The 14,985-nt window shown below is 57.2% G+C and overlaps 1 long non-coding RNA gene across 1 annotated transcript; it reads left to right on the top strand.

Moving 5' to 3' along the window:
* Positions 1-8,702: 8,702 nt before the first annotated feature.
* On the top strand, positions 8,703-14,642 carry LOC307094497. The gene is made up of 3 exons (XR_013813074.1): positions 8,703-8,877; positions 12,133-12,212; positions 14,564-14,642. It is a non-coding gene; the product is annotated as an uncharacterized lncRNA (long non-coding RNA).
* The last annotated feature ends 343 nt before the right edge of the window (positions 14,643-14,985 follow it).

Here is a 14,985-nt window from a genome sequence, read left to right as displayed (position 1 = left end):
CCTGTGCTGGTTTATAAATTAAATGTAGCATAGGGTATTATGTGTAGGAAAAATATAGTATATTCAAGGTTTGGTTCTGTCTGTGGTTTCAGGCACTGACTGGGTGGTCTTGGAACCTGTCCTCTGGGTATAAGGGGGGCTACTGCACCCCACTTGTCATTCCCCAGATGCTCTAATTTATCTGTCTGGGTAGGTGGGGGTGTCTGTGGGGCCACGGAGCTCGGGCGACCCCTGGCCGTCACACTCGGCAGCGTACTCCATCCAACACGGGTGTACAGTGCCCTCTGGTGGTCGATGGCCGTTCGTTTCTTTTCCCCGGCGTCTTGGCTTGGAATTGGGGGTGCTGTTCTATCCTTATTTTTCAAGAAACCTGAGGCACAGAAAGGTTGTCATTTATCCCAGGTGAGACTGGCTGAGAAGAGATCTGAATCCGGGCATTTTGACTGCACACTATGCAGTAAGCGCAAGAGAGCAAATGTGACCTCAAGTCATGAGAAAAATAATGTGTCCGCAGGGCCTTCCCCTGGTGGGGCTGATCCGACCTCTCCAGGGCACATGGAGCCCCGGTACCCCACTTTTGGAAGGTCATCAGCAAATCGCAAGATGTCCAGACTGAGTGGCCAGAATGGCAGACCCTGTCCTTGGGTTAGCCATCAGCCGACCCTCCCTCCTCACCGCTGGGAAGTGAGCCTTCCTCTGAGAGCCATCTCTTTCCTGTGACCCCAGCAGTAACGGCCAACCACAGGCTGGGGGGGGGGGGGCACTGGGACCTCCCCCTCAGGATGCCCAGCTCCTCCCACCAGATGTGGAGCTCCAGACCCCACCCCCTCTGCCCTCACCCCCATTTCCTCGGGCCCAGGGGTCCTGAGGCAGGTGCAAGGTGACAGTCACTCAAACGGGCATCCATCTCCCTACGACACTAACAATATAAGCCACGCCTGCTCCTGCCTTGCGCCATACAGGCCGCCACAGCAAAATGCCGTGGACTGAGGGATTCAAACAACAGATACATTTCCTCCTCACAGTTCTGGAGGCTGGAAGTTAGATCAAGGCCCAGGCAGATTCGGAGTCTGGCGAGAACCCGTTTCTTGGTTCATAGACAATGGGAAGGGGTGAAGGATCTTTCTGGGGTCTCTTTTATAAGGGCACTAATCCCCTCACGAGGGCCCCACCCTCCTGACCCAATCGCCTCCCAAAGGTCCCACCCTCCTGACCCAATCACCTCCCAAAGGCCCCACCTCCTAATGCCATCACTTTGGGAGTTAGGTTTCAGCTTCTGAATTTCGGGGGTCACAGATATTCAATCTGTAGCCGCTCCCTAGGGTCCCCCCCGCTCCCCGAAACCCTGACGAGGTTGTTGGTGTGAGGGGATGTCTTCTGATCCTTCTTCATCCAACCTCTGAAAGCTGTGACTTCTCGGGGTCGGCCTTTGGAGCAACTAAGACTGCTAGAAAGTGACTGCCTGGCTTTGGGGTGCTGGGATGGGGGGGCCTGGATAGGTGTCCTTTCCAGAGGCCCCCTGCTGCTGGCACCCCTCAACCTTTCACTCTGGAGGGGTCCTCAGGAGCAGGCAGCATGTGCCTTGCCTGAAGCCACGGAGGATACTTGGGGCTGGAGGCTGCCCCTGCAGGGACGGGCTCTTCCATTTTACGGGAACCCAGGGCACGAGGGTGAGAGCTGTCTGAGGTCACCCAGCAGCGACAGCTCAGGAATCGGGAGGCCCTGACACCCAGCCTGGGTGTTTCTTTTTCTTTCTTTTTTCTTTTTTTAATATATTTTTACTGATTTCAGAGAGGAAGGAAGAGGGAGAGAGAGATAGAAACATCAATGATGAGAGAGAATCATGGATCGGCTGCCTCCTGCACGCCCCCTACTGGGGATGGAGCCCACAACCCGGCATGTGCCCTTGGCCGGAATCGAACCCGGGACCCTTCAGTCCGCAGGCTGACCAGCCTGGGTGTTTCAAACAGCAGCTCCCATTGCCCACCACCAAGCAGGCTGTTTCCCGGCTGGCCTTTCATCTCCTTTCTCTGCCGCGTGGAGAAGGGTGCTTAGGTCTTATGTAGGGTTTGTCCCGAGCGCCCAGGCGGGTCTGGGGACAGGAAAGGCCATCTCCGTGCCGTTTTATTCATGTGCCCACGAGCCCGGCTCGAACCCGGCTGCCCTGAATCTCGTTCCTTCATCGACAAGCCCGGGCCATGTTGGTGTTCGGCTCCCGGGGAGCTCTCTGGAGGCGGCGCCCACATTCTGCCACAAGGCTGGTGTCCAGTCCACCTTGGCCGCCAGAGCGGGGCCCTGGCCTGGGCGGCACCGAGCCGCTCTCCTGGGCCGCGCCTGTCGCTCAGACCAGAGGAAAGGCGTCCGGGAGGCCCAGGGTGGCCTGGGGCTTCACTGACGTGTCCCCGTGGAGATCCCCTGCGGGCGGGCAGCCCTGGGTGAGGCCGGCGCCCTGCGGGGGCGGCACTAACCTAGTCCACTTACCCGGCAGAGAGAGGGGGTGGGCAAAAGTAGGTTTACAGTCATGAGTACCCGAAACACAGAGTTCATTCATTTTTTTTTAAAATGTGTTTTATTGATTTTTTTAAAGAGAGGAAGGAGAGAGGATAGTTAGAAACATCGATGAGAGAGAAACATCCATCAGCTGCCTCCTGCACACTCCCCACTGGGGATGTGCCCGCAACCCAGGTGCATGCCCTTGACCGGAATCGAACCTGGGACCCTTCAGTCCGCAGACCGACGCTCTCTCCACCGAGCCAAACTGGTTAGGACCAGAGTTCATTCTTGTATCGGCTATGAACCACTTATTAATGACTAGAGGCCCGGTGCATGAAATTCGTGCAAGGGCCTTGGCCCGGGCCCTGGCCCATCGCTGCTACAGTCAGGGACCTCTGCTGCCCCTGCCATGGCTCCTGCCTGCTGCGGCTTTGTTGGGAAGGAAGGACGTCGGGAAGGATGTCCGGTCTAATTAGCATATTAGGCTTTTATATAGAGAGATTGTACTGTTTTCCATGCGAACGTGCCGACCCTCCACAGTCCTGGGGTCTCGGCTCCAGCGTGTTTCTGGGAGGAGCCTGACAGCAGGTGTGTGGCTTTGGAGAGCCCCCCCCCCCACGCCCCCCAGACTCCCGGCTCAGCCATGTCGTGGCCCAGGGCCCACGAGATATCTCCACCTTCTAGCTCTCAGTCCCCTGAGCTAACCCGAGTCCCTGGCTAGAGCTCAAGTTGCATTTCTCCTTGTTTGAAAGAACAGGCTACGGCCCGTCAGCCTCCTGGTCTTTCTTCTCCAAGGGGGACAGTCCATCCTGCCTCTGCCCAGCCCCGCCCCGCAGGCCCTCTCTGCCGCCACCTTTGTCCCTGTGCCTCCCACGGAGGTGGGCGGGAGGTGCCCAGCCGCCCGCACGGCTCTCCTGCCCGCCGGCCCAGCCCTGTCTCCTGAAGGATGGGTGTGCCGCCACCCAGAGAGCTGAGACAGGAAGCGAGCGCAGTGGCCTCGCCCGCAGAGACAGGGCGGCTCCCCGGAGGTTCTGCAGGTGGGTCCGAGTCCCGGCAGCAGGAGGCCTTGCTCCCAGCTCCACGCCGCCCTTCGAGTGGCTTCCACAGTGTCAGGACGTGGGGAACCGGGACCCCAAGCCTCGCACGGAGGCATTGCTGATCTGGCGTTTGGTGCAGCCACGGCCTGGGGCAGCTACAGGCACCCACAGTCTTGGCTGCACCAACGGGGCCACAGCTCCCCTGCGCCGGCCAAGGCCAAGGCCAAGGCCGAGGGGAGGGAGAAACAGCCCCAAGCCCCTGGCCGTGCCGGCTCTCAGCAGCCGCAGTGTCCCAGGCCTGTCACCCCCTGGCTGGGTCTGTTTCCTCTGGGGGTTGTGGTGAGGTTGAAACGTGTGTGAACTCGTTATGCAAAGTGGAAGCCACACAGGCGCATAGCAACCCACCTGCCTTCTCCCCACCTGGCCTCCCTGGGGCGTTGTCACGTTATTGGCAGGGGACTTGCCAAGGGTCGAAGGCACATTTGGGGTGTCTGCCCAGCTCCTGGTGACCCCCCGTTTCTCTGGAGGCAACACAGCAGAGAGGTGGAGAGAGAACCCTGGCTCTCCGTGTATTGGCTGTGTGACCTTCAGCAAGTTACTCCACCTCTCTGTGCGGAGATGGGAGTAAGAAGAGCTACCTCAGGGGTTGCCGTGAGGGTTAAAGGGCTCACGCAGCTCTGATGCCAGCCCTCGCCTGGGGGGGGGGGCAAAGTGGAGACTAGTGAGGGGGGCGCTGCTGGCCTCCTGCTGGTGCCCGTGCCCGGCGGTCCCCGCACCTTCACGTGTTTCTCTGTCCTCATCCTCGCTCCAGCGAATTAATGGCCTTTCTGGTAAACGTTAGGATCTCTGTGGCTCACGTCAGCATGTGACCGTTCCATGACACTAGCATGTGAAAGCCAAAGAGAAAACACCATCATTTCCTAAAGGAAATTGATCTGACTGGGGGCCTCATCCACTTTCAGGGTCTGGGGACCCCACCCACTCCAAGGGCTCATGGGGGATCCTGAGGCTGCTGGGGAGCGGGGACAGGGAGGAGGCCTGGGCCGCAGTCCTGGGGTCCCCGCAGCTCCGCCTGTTCCTGGCTGCCCCCACCTCCAGGGGCTCTGATGTCCCCACAGCCTTCCCGGGTGGCCCAGCACACGCAGGGGGTCCCCTCACAGGGCTCTGGAGGCTGGGGAGCCTGTGGACTCACCCAAGGTCCAGGCCACGTCTCCTGGGCCGTCTGGCCTTTCCCACTGGGGGAGCCCCAGGCCTGGGCGCCCCCCCTCCCCTGCTGGGCCCAGTCCATGCACATCCCACCCCATCTCTCCCCTTTACCACCCCGCCTCCTTCCTCTCCTCCTTCACGCCTCCCCTTCTTCTCCTCTTTCCCCCTCCCCGCTCCCCCCCCTCCCCCTCAGAGAACCTGGCTGGGAGCACAAAGGCCTGACTGTTCTGTGGGCTGGGGGAGGGGACATTCCCTCCAGGGCAGACGTTAAATTCACAGCCACCTGCACACTGAGCCAACCGTGTCTCCAAGGGGACACCATGCTTCAGGGAAGTGACACATGAGTCTTGGTCGGGCCAGACCTGGAGCCCCGCCCGCCCCTCTGGGCTGACACTGGTCGGAGGAGGCCCTGCCATGCCCCCTCTGCTCCCCCAGAACTCAGTGAGGCTTCGCAGTTCCCTCCCCGGGCCTGGGCTGACCCCGCCGGGCTCTCAGATCCCACTTCCTGTCCCACCCAGGCCCTGGGGGTGCTTCCGGGGAGCAGGGACCTGGAGGAGGCCTGGCCATAGTCCTGGGGTCCCCACAACTCCTGTCCCTGAGCGCTGCCCCCACCCAGGCCCATGTGCTCCCTGAACAGCCCCCCCTACCCCCCTACCCCCGCTGACCTGCCTCACCTCCCCTCCCCCATCTGCTCTCAGGTGACTGGGGTGCTGGGCAGGTGCCTGCCTTCCCTGATGCCCATGGCCCGGCCTCTGCCAGCTCCATCCAGGGCCTCCGCTGGTCACAGCCCAGAGCGGCTCCTGGGGTCTGCGGCCCAGGTCCCCCTCTCCCCTCCCCCCAGTCCCTCAGCCCCCCACCTCTGATCATTTCCTCCTCCAGGGGGCAGCATGGGCTCCCGGGCAGGGACCTTGGTCCGGGCAGATGCCCAGACTGCCTCCCACGGCCTGCCATTCAGAGGGAGAAAAAAGGGGATTCTTCAGAGTTTTCAGATGCGAGCAAATCGGAGAGGAATTTTTTTAGCAATGCGGGGCTGGTAGGTTGTGCTTTTGAACCGAACCCTGGGCGGGGTCCGTGTTGGGGTAACAGTGAGAAGAGGGGGTGGTGAGGTGGGGTGCGTGAGCCTTCATTTCCACCTGAGAGCGCTGCGCACAGGTTGGTGGGCCATTCATTCATTCATTCATTCATCCTTTCCTGCAGCAGATACTTCCCTAGAGGAGGGACACACCAGGTCCTGAGGTTGGGCAGCACTGTTTTGGGGTGTGGGGTGGTTGCGAGGCATGGAGCTGGAAGAAGTTAAGGACAAGTTGGGGGAGTGGGGGTCCCCCGGGGGAGGCTGGCTCACCGCTGTGGCCAGGCCTGCTGCTTTTACATTAGGTTAGATTTTGCTCAAGCAGGACAGGACAGAGGGGTTCCCTTTGGGCCCCTGCTTACACCAGAGCAGGGCCACACTGTCCCCCCAAAGCCTGAGGCCAGGCCCCAGCACAGCGCCTGTCCCCATAGCGGCTGTTGTCTAGGATGAGGGGCCATCTGTCCTCTATCCCTTCTCGTCGTCCCGAGATGGGGTACCACCATGACTGTGGCCACCTCTCAGGCACCCACCGTGCAGGGGGCTCAGGGCAGCCCCCCACATGCCAACGATATTATTTTCTTCCCGGCAAAGGCATTTGGACCATTAAAAGCGTCTTTGAAACGCAGCCTTTCACTGACAGGGCGGACACCGCCCCTGAGGAGGGCCTTTCGTCAAAGCTGCGGGGACCCCAGCACTGCCCACAAGCCCCGCCATCAGACACGGTGTGCCCAGCCCTGGCCCTCCACGGTGAGTATTTTATTTATTTGTATTTTTTATTTTAAATTATATTTGTATTGATTTCAGAGAGGAAGGGAGAGGGAGAGAGAGAAGGAAACATCAGTGATGAGAGAGAATCATTGATGGGCTGCCTCCTGCATGCCCCCTACTGGGAACCGAGCCCACAACCCTGGCATGTGCCCTTGACTGGAATCGAACCTGGGACCCTTCAGTCCACAGGCCAACGCTCTAGCCACTGAGCCACACGGGCTAGGGCTCCACAGTGAATATTTTAGATAGAAGACCAAATAGAAACGATTTTTAAGTAAAAATACTTGAATAGGGTCTTTCAAACCTTCTTTTCACTTAGCCGAAACCGGTTTGGCTCAGTGGATAGAGCGTCGGTCTGCGGACTGAAGGGTCCCGGGTTCGATTCCGGTCAAGGGCACGTCCATTGGTTGCGGGCACATCCCCGGCAGGGGGTGTTTGCAGGAGGAGGCAGCTGGTCGATATGTTTCCAGCTCTCTGTCCCTCTCCTTTCCTCTCTGTAAAAAGTCAATAAGATATATTAAAAAACAAACAAACAAACCTTCTTTTCACTTAATGTTATCTTCTTTTTTTTTTTTTTCTGGATAAAACACAGGTTTTTAACAGCTTCGAAAAACTGGATTATGTACAGACTGTTTTGTAGTCAGATATTTAAACTTTCAAATCCGGCCAGGGGGCGCTCTGGGTCCGAGGGGAAGGGCAGGGGCCTCCAGCGGAACCTGTGCCTCTGGGGCCTGCCTGGGGACAGGCTCACCGGCTCTGCAGCACCCAGAGCGCCCCCAGGTGTCCCTCCTGCCGTGGCCCTGGGTGGTGAATTCTGGGTCTCCGCAGGCCTATTACCCTCCCCTCCTATAGTCCCTCCACCCCAGGCAACATGCTGTCGGCTCCTCTGGGAACTTCAGCACCAGCCTGTTTATATTCCACAGCGATGGCTTTCCCACGTGTCTCAGGCTCCGCCCCCCCCCCACAGCTTTCCTCTTTGTTCTCAGAAACCCAACAGAGCCAGGCCTGCCAAGGCCGGAGGGGGCTTCAGGAAGCATCTGGAGTGGCTGGCAGAGGTGAGCTGTGACCCTGGCCAGCCCGGCCCCAGCCCGGGAGGACTCCGCCTCCCGGGATTTTCCAAGGCGACCTTCCTGCTGAGAGCCTGGTGTTTATTTTAATATCCCAAACCTGAGGAAGATCAAAGGCACCAGGGTCCGGACTGGCTGGAGCACAACCTTTGCCAGCCCCCCACTCCCACCCCCCGGGGTTCCCCGGGAACCATTATCATGATATTCCACCTGCGGAGTGTGCTTGGAAGTATAGCGAATGGTGTCTAATATCCAAGGAGGATGGGGAGCGCTGAGGAACCATGTCCGCAGATAACACTCAGACATTTCCTGAGATGAGTGTGCAGGTCACTCCCAGTCTTGTCTTTCCAGGCAGATTTACCTGCTGAGCAGCTGGAGCAGGTGGAGCAGCTGGAGCAGGTGGAACAGCTGGAGCAGCAGGAGAAGGTGGAGAAGCTGGAGCAGCAGGAGAAGGTGGAGAAGCTGGAGAAGGTGGAGCAGCTGGAGCAGGTGGAGAAGCTGGAGCAGCTGGAGCAGGTGGAGAAGCTGGAGCAGGTGGAGAAGCTGGAGCAGCAGGAGAAGGTGGAGAAGGTGGAGAAGCTGGAGCAGGTGGAGCAGGTGGAGAAGCTGGAGCAGCTGGAGCAGGTGGAGAAGCTGGAGCAGGTGGAGAAGCTGGAGTAGGCGGAGAAGCTGGAGCAGCTGGAGCAGGTGGAGAAGCTGGAGCAGGCGGAGAAGCTGGAGTAGGCGGAGAAGCTGGAGCAGCTGGAGCAGGTGGAGAAGCTGGAGCAGGCGGAGAAGCTGGAGTAGGTGGAGAAGCTGGAGCAGGCGGAGAAGCTGGAGCAGGTGGAGAAGCTGGAGCAGGTGGAGCAGCTGGAACAGGTGGAGAAGCTGGAGCAGGTGGAGCAGCTGGAACAGGTGGAGAAGCTGGAGCAGGCGGAGAAGCTGGAGTAGGTGGAGAAGCTGGAGCAGGCAGAGAAGCTGGAGCAGGTGGAGAAGCTGGAGCAGGTGGAGCAGCTGGAACAGGTGGAGAAGCTGGAGCAGGTGGAGAAGCTGGAGTAGGTGGAGCAGCTGGAGCAGGTGGCAGAGCTGCCAGTGAGATTCCCCTGCCTCCGCCCAGGATGCCTTCCCCGGTGGCTGTCAGAGGGTTCATCTCTTTGTGGCTCCATCAGGTTCTCCATTTCACCGACTGTCAGAATCTCTATCCTTGGTGGGCAAAGCCCTCCTCAGACTCTGGCCTCTCATCTCCAGCGGTGTTCTGGTAAGAAACGCTTTCCTGGCCAACCTGTCAGTAGCACGCTGTAGAGTGTTTGTTGGCCCTGACCCAGGCAGCAGTTCTCAACCATCGGCGAGATTCGCTGACTGCCCAACAGGTTTTCCAGACCAAGCAGACCCACAGACGTAGACAGACGGGTTGGCTCTCCCCCCTGGAATGCCCTGAGCCCCAGGCCGGGGGGCCGGGCATCCGTGTCTGCTGTCTACTATCACCAAGGGACTCCTGTTGCTTCTCACTCTATCAGACCACAGGGAGGGGCTGGTAGGTTTTTTTTGGAGCAAAAGCAAACGCAGTGTTTAAAACATCAAATTGCATTCCTGTCAACACTCTCTGGCTGCCCCATTCTGGTGACATTTGGGGGGATGTTTCCAAAGTTCTGTGGTTTTGCCAGCTGCGGGGGCAGGGGGGGGGGGGCGGCTTCCTGTGGAGGACAGAGCGCACCACCATCAGCCCCCTCAGAGAAGCTTCCTGGTTTGCACGTTGCAGCACAAGCCCGACCGCAGGGGTGAGGCCTTGGCTGTGCCCCTTTCACGAACCCCGGGCCGTGCAGCAAGCTCTGCCCACTTCCTGCTCACGTGCGCAGCCCCAGCGGACTCTCACTCCAGGAAGTGAAGTAGAGGCACCACTTGAACAATAGTGGGGCCGCCGGCCCAGATTCCCTCCTCAGGACGCCCTACCTTCAGGACTGTCTCGGCTTGTGTAGCAAGCCCTAGCCCACCTCACACACGCCCCTAGGATTAAACGTGGGTTCACTCCCCATTTATGCATGAAGTGGTGATGGTGATCTGCGGGTTCACTCCCCATTTATGCTTGAAGTGATGGTGATCTGCGGGTTAACTCCCCATTTATGCATGAAGTGGTGATGGTGATCTGTGGGTTCACTCCCCATTTATGCTTGAAGTGATGGTGATCTGCGGGTTAACTCCCCATTTATGCATGAAGTGGTGATGGTGACCTGCGGGTTCACTCCCCATTTATGCATGAAGTGGTGATGGTGACCTGCGGGTTCACTCCCCATTTATGCATGAAGTGGTGATGGTGATCTGTGGGTTAACGCCCCATTTATGCATGAAGTGGTGATGGTGACCTGTGGGTTCACTCCCCATTTATGCATGAAGTGGTGATGGTGATTTGCGGGTTAACTCCCCATTTATGCATGAAGTGGTGATGGTGATCTGTGGGTTCACTCCCCATTTGTGCTTGAAGTGGTGATGGTGATCTGCGGGTTAACTCCCCATTTATGCATGAAGTGGTGATGGTGATCTGTGGGTTAACTCCCCATTTATGCATGAAGTGGTGATGGTGATCTGCGGGTTCACTCCCCATTTATGCATGAAGTGGTGATGGTGATCTGCGGGTTCACTCCCCATTTATGCATGAAGTGGTGATGGTGATCTGTGGGTTAACTCCCCATTTATGCATGAAGTGGTGATGGTGACCTGCGGGTTAACTCCCCATTTATGCATGAAGTGGTGATGGTGATCTGTGGGTTCACTCCCCATTTATGCATGAAGTGGTGATGGTGACCTGCGGGTTCACTCCCCATTTATGCATGAAGTGGTGATGGTGACCTGCGGGTTCACTCCCCATTTATGCATGAAGTGGTGATGGTGACCTGCGGGTTCACTCCCCATTTATGCATGAAGTGGTGATGGTGACCTCTTGCATTTATTTTTTCTCTTGGTGGTGGAGCCCGGTCCCCAGGGGAGCTGCTAGAGAAGGCCCTTCTGGGGGAAGCAGGCACTGTGCGGGGGGGGGGGGGGGGGGCAGGGGGGGGGTAGGGGAAGGGGAGGCTGGGTTTTTGTGGAGTCAGATAGCCCTGGAGGGGGCTGTTTTTGTTTTTTGTTTTTTAATATAGTTTTATTGATTTCAGGGAGGAAGGGAGAGGGAGAGAGAGAGAGAGAGAAACATCAGTGTTGAGAGAGAACCATTGATAGGCTGCCTCCTGCTCGCCCCCTACTGGGGATCGAGCTTGCAACCTGGGCATGTGCCCTTGAGCGGAATCGAACCTGGGACCCTTCAGTCCTCAGGCCGACGCTCTATCCATTGAGCCACACCGGCTAGGGCGCTGGGTTTTTGTTATTACAAAGAGCATAGGAATGTCCTAGAGCACAGCCAGGCCAACGGGTCATCAGGCCGCAGTCCACGGACTGGGTGGCTGAGCCCACCTGTGCGCAGCCCCGGTGGCCCTGTGGGGGACATAGAGCCGGATCACATGACAAGACCTCGCCACCCATTGGGCATTTAATAACAGGTCCCGAAGGGAGGGACACTTCCCGCCACAGAGGCATCAGCAGGCCCCTCCCCAACTCTGCGAACCAGCTGGGATCTCAGCTGTGCTCACCGGCCCCAGGGGACCCGCGGGGCTCAGGTGGCGGAGAGAATCCTCAGCCCCGGCTTCCCAGCACTTGTTTGCTGGGTGTGACCTGCTGCTAGTCTGTTGACCTCTCTGAGTCCCCGTGTCATCCTGAAAACGGGGATGATGACATATATCTCACTGAGTTGATGTGAACTATAAATAAGGGGAGGAATGCGAAGTGCTTTCCACGCAGCAGGGACTCACTGGGCATTGCTAGCCCCCTCCCAGGCCTCCCTTTCCCCACCAGCCTGCTGCCCAGGGTGGGTACTCCCCACTTTTCGTAAAAGGGCGCGGGGGGGGGGGCAGTTTTAGGGATGGGGTGGGAACAGCGGCTGAAGTGAGGAATGTTCTGCAGCTAACATGAGCGCCGACGGCCTGAGCCCTGGCTTTGGCCGGAAAGGAAAGGACATGGGAGCTGCATGGGACATAAACGCGTGTTCCGAGTGCAGGCTCTGGGTGGGAGGGCCCGCGGGGAGGCCGCCCTCAGGGACTCGCCGTCTAGCAACGGCGCCAGCTCAAACCCTGCATTTGTGTTGTGTTTAAGCTCCACGTGAACTAGGCGGGGGGGTTGGAAAAAGAAGAGCTTCCTGACGTATTCTGGATTAAGAGAGAGGTGAGGGTGCAGAGAGCAGGACCCAGGCAGAGGAAAGGCGGGGGCGAGACACGGGGGGGGGGGGGGAGGGACGGCTTGGGGGGGGGGTGTCACACCGTGCTCCCAAGGTAGGAAGCGTCTTCACCCACCCTAGCCAGAGGGAAGAGGCAGTGCCAGCAAATCTCCTCGTCTTAATCCAGCCCCGAAGAAGCTCAGGAACTAGCCCAAGAAGGGTGGGAACAAGCCATAGTGGGACTTTCTAATGAATGAATCCTTCGTTTCTTTAAAGGGGAGAGACCCAGGGAGACATGCATTGTGCTTCCTGCCTCCCAGGAGAGCGGATGCCCAGAAAGCGTGAGGTTGTGACTGGTGAGTGTGGCCCTGTCATGGGGGCAGGGGGGGGGGGGCAGGGAGGCAGGGGGGCAGGGGAGCAGGGGGGAAGGGGGGCAGTGGGGAAGGGGGGCAGGGGGGCAGGGGGCGCAGGGAAGAAGGGGGCCTGGGCGGGACGGGCAGGGACAGAGGAAGGGAAGGGAAGGCATTCCAAGTGATGGGAAAGAGAGCGGCTTGTCTGGGGCCCCGTCGGGGATCCTGTGGACCTGGAGGGTGAAGTGGGCGGGAAAGGAAAGATAAATATAAAAAGGGACGGAGAGCTCGGCCTGGCACCGGTCCGAGAGGAGTGTTGGAAGGCCTTTCCCGAGTGTCAGGCCGCAGAGGTGACATTTTTTCCGCCCCGCCCCGTCCCCCCCAAGGATATTTTAGGACTCCCAACTCACCCAAACACAGGGTAGGCTATTTTTATTTAGTTTTTAGTTTTTTGTTAATCCTCACTGGAGGATATTTTTCCATTGAGTTTTTTTTTTTTTTTTTTTTTTTTTTTTTTTAGAGATAGTGGAAGGGAGGGGAAGAGAAAGAGAGAAATATTGATGTGAGAGAGCCTCCCACACACACTCTGACCCCGGGTTGATCCCCACCCAGTAGGGGGCGTGCAGAAGGCAGCCAATCAATGATTTTCTCTCATCATTGATGTTTCTGTCTCTCTCCCTCTCCCTTCCTCTCTCAAATCATTAAAAATATATTTAAAAAAACGAAAGAAAAGGAAAATACCAATAGTTCCTTTATTGAGGAAGTAGCCTAGATATTCAACTGATTTTTTGTAATACCCTTCCCTCCAGAAATAAACAATAATCATCATGTAGCTTCTCTGCTACCAAAATCAGTTGTTTTAAAAATGTCTTTAGTCGATAGTTTTCAAGGCAGAATGTGAACTGAGCTGATTCTAGTAATTTGCAACCTTTTAACGTCATTTTGTTATGATGAGACTTGATCAGCCTGATCTTTAAAATGAAGTTTTATTTATACAGTTTACAAAAAAAAAAAAAAGGTACCTTCTTTTAGTTCATAAACGGAAAGATGCAAGAAATGTGTACCTCGAGGGGAATCCAGTGAAATCTTGTATCCGGGTAGAATGTCTGGAAAAGAGTAACGGCTTTTAGGGAAGGACCTGGTACTGTAGTGTTTTCATTTCTATGTCGTTCGCTGCAAAAAAAAAAAGAGGTAGGGCTAATAACTACCTTATCCGAAGGGTTACGGCGACTCAGGCTCTGGGCTTTGCCAAAAACCAGGTGGGCTTTCTGACCTTGACGTGAGGTGTGCGTTTCTGCAGCTCAGACTCCCACCCAGGACGAAGTGGGGGGCCATTCGGGGCCAGAACGTCCTCTGCAGAGAGGCTCGGATGAACTCATTCCCAGTGGGTGTGAAGGACCAAGAACAAATGCACTAGATTCTCTCTTTTTTTTAAAAAAATATTATTTGTTTTTTTACAGAGAGGAAGGGAAAGGGATAGAGAGTTAGAAACATCGATCAGCTGCCTCCTGCACACCCCCCTCCTGGGGATGTGCCCGCAACCAAGGTACATGCCCTTGACCGGAATGAGCTCTATCCACTGAGCCAAACCGGTTTCGGCATAGATTCTCTTTTTTGGTGTATCTGGTCCTTTTCTAGTTGTAACCGAGAACATGAGAGAGCTCTTGCACCTGACGCTGGGCTATCGATGAAAAAGCCCGCTTGTTGTTAATACTTGAACGGATAGTGCTTCCAAAATAGACATTCTCTTAACGTTTACCCACTAAGTTAGGTGAACCTAGTAGTTAGCTGGGCTAAGAAATAACTTTGATTAAAACCACGCTGCAAAATGGGGAACTTCACTCGGACTGCTTTAAACTCTTCGACCTCAACGGAAGGAAACCAACTCAACTAACCAATGATAACTTGTAGGAGAAACAAGGGTTAGGACCCAGGGCCGGTTCGGAGTTCACGGGGTGATGAATGACTCAGCATCTTGGAGGCTGATGTTTAAAACCAGACTGGCAGGCCGAAACCGGTTTGGCTCAGTGGATAGAGCGTCGGCCTGCGGACTGCAGGGTCCCAGGTTCGATTCAGGTCAAGGGCATGTACCTTGGTTGCAGGCACATCCCCAGTGGGGGGTGTGCAGGAGGCAGCTGATTGATGTTTCTCTCTTACCGATGTTTCTAACTCTCTATCCGTCTCCCTTCCTCTCTGTAAGAAATCAATAAAATATATTAAAAAACAAAAACAAAAACCAGACTGGCGGGAAGCAGGTGAAATGTCCCCTCGGTGCCTAGGGAGGTGCAGGACTTCCGGTGCCTGCTGCGCTCTGGACCATTTTCTACCGCATCTTCACGTCAGCCCCCTCCTTACAGCAGCCCTCGTGGGAGCCCTGCGAGCTGTCGGGGTCCCTCGGACCTTCCTTCCGGGTCCCCTCCCGCCCGCTGGCCCCAGATCGGTGTCTACCCCGCTGCCGCCGCCTCCGGAGCCACAGCTCGGCCCGCAGGTGCAGGGGGACGGAACACGGTAAGGAGCGCACGGCTGGCGTTTTAACCAAAAGCACCTCCGCTCTCTGTCGTTGTCACTCTAAGAATTCTGATTTGCAGCTTTTTATTCTCTCTCTCTCTCTCGCCAAGCCACCCCGCACCCTCTGCGGCGAGTGGCGGGAACGGGCGGGGAGCGCCTGGGCCCCTGCGCCGCCGAGATAAGGCGCGGCCGCCAGACGCCCCGGGCGGCACCTGGGCGGGCCCGCCGGGCCTCTCTCCCGCCGCCTCCGGCCTCGTCGCGGGGCGGGGCG

This window comes from Cnephaeus nilssonii (assembly GCF_951640355.1).
Source record: "Cnephaeus nilssonii genome assembly, chromosome: 23".
Taxonomy (NCBI): Eukaryota; Metazoa; Chordata; class Mammalia; order Chiroptera; family Vespertilionidae; genus Cnephaeus; species Cnephaeus nilssonii.
The sequence above is the reverse complement of the archived record's forward strand: the minus strand, read 5'-3'. Positions and strand labels throughout refer to the sequence as shown.